This window comes from Gavialis gangeticus, unplaced genomic scaffold, assembly GCF_001723915.1.
Source record: "Gavialis gangeticus isolate Ggan-Ray unplaced genomic scaffold, GavGan_comp1, whole genome shotgun sequence".
Classification (NCBI taxonomy): Eukaryota; Metazoa; Chordata; order Crocodylia; family Gavialidae; genus Gavialis; species Gavialis gangeticus.
The window spans coordinates 14,704,835-14,706,480 of NW_017728994.1; the positions used below are offsets into that span (position 1 = coordinate 14,704,835).

The following is a 1,646-nucleotide window of genomic DNA, read 5'->3' on the forward strand; positions in this document are numbered from 1 at the left end:
AGTGATCAGAAATGGGTTTAAACCTGTAACAGAACAGACATTTGGTGCACATAAACCAGTTTCAAAATTGCCAAAAGTGGTTTGAGATAAACCTGGTTGAATCAGAGTTACTATCAGACTTAAGTGATTTGGCTCAAACTGGTTTATGCAATGTGTCCACCAGACCCCTTCCTTGTTTAAGTTAAACCAGAGTCCTCCAGCATCCCAGCACGCTGTCTGGGCTAGGCTGTGCTCTCTGCTCCGCAGCAGGGCTGGCCCCACCCCTCTACTCTCTAACTTGAGCAGGGACCAGCCATAGTGAGACCCTGACTGGCATGGCCCCATTAAGACAAAGTGGGCAGAGAGGGGATTATTTCTTCACCCTATCAGGGCCAGGGCGGGGCCATAATGTTCCGTGCTGGGAGGGATGCTTCACCCACCTCCTCCTACCCCCAGGGCAGGGTGGGGAGGGCTCTGTAAGGTGCTGAAGGGGGACTCCTCTTCCTCCCTCTCCGCCCCCGACTGCTGTGGAGTGGGGAGGGGGGCTCTGCAAAGCTGCCTGGCCCCTGAAGGGTAGGGAGGGAAGCTCTGTTCAGTGCTTGGGGGGACTCTTCCCCCTTCCCCTGCCACCACAGGGAGGGGAGTGGGGGCTCTGTTCAGTGCTGGGGAGTACTCTTTCCCCTCCTCCTCCTCCCCTATGCCACAGGGCTAGAAGGGGGGTGGCACTGTGAGGTGCTCCCTGGCCCAGCCAGGGCCACCACCAGCAGCTGCAGCTCAGTGGTGGGGACACTGAGCCCTGTCAGTGAGCACAGCCTGGCCTGGCCCAGCATGCAGCCAGCAGCTGCTAGCCAGGCCAGCTTGGAGACACCAGCAGGCCCAGAGCTTGGCAGCTGCCTACCACACAGGCTGCTGTGGACCCACAAGTCCCTGTGGTGCCTCCAAGGTGTCCTAGCTAGCAGCTGCTAGCCATGCACTGAGCCAGGCCGGGCTGCACTTGCTGAAAAGGCTTAGCATCCCCGTTAATGAGCCACAGTTGCTGGGCATGGCCCCACCCATCCCCTGGCCCAGCCAGACCATGCAGCTGCCTCAGCTGCAGCAGAACGAAGCCCGTTCAGGCCCCAGGGGTGGGGTCACCCTCAGCAGCTGTGCCCTGGCTGGGCTGGACTGGGAAGTGCCACGCAGAGTGCCCCCTCCCTGCCCCACGGGCAAGAGGAGTAGGAGAAGAAGAGAAGAAAGAAGAGTCTCCCCAGTACTGAACAGAAACCCCACTCCCCCCCATGGCAATGTGGTGCAGGTGGGGTTAGAAGGAGGAGGAGGGGGAAGAGTCCATTCCCAGCACCGAACAGAGCCCCTGCTCCCTGCTCCACAGGGGGAAGGAGAGGGGAGCAGCAGGGGGAAGAGTCCACTTCTGGGGCCCTAGCAGCCTTGCACAGAGCCCCCCTCCCCACCCCTGCGGCAATGGGGGAAGGGAGGAGGGGGAAGAGTTCCCCTCTGGGGCTGGGCAGTGCTGTATGCTGGGCATGTTCCTGGCTGTGAAGGAGCTGCTGGGATGGGCAGAGTTTTCCCCTACTCCTCCTCTCCTGTTACAGTGATCTGGCCATGCTCCCTCTTCCTCCACCCTCTGAACCCTGCAGGCCAAGGTTGGGGTTTAAACCCCTCCTCAGTCG

At 60.4% G+C, this 1,646-nt stretch overlaps 1 protein-coding gene across 2 annotated transcripts in view; it reads right to left on the minus strand.

Annotated features, from left to right (window-relative positions):
• The window catches only part of RET (ret proto-oncogene), a 242,477-nt gene that overhangs the window by 7,478 nt on the left and 233,353 nt on the right, over nucleotides 1-1,646 (minus strand). The window lies entirely within an intron of this gene.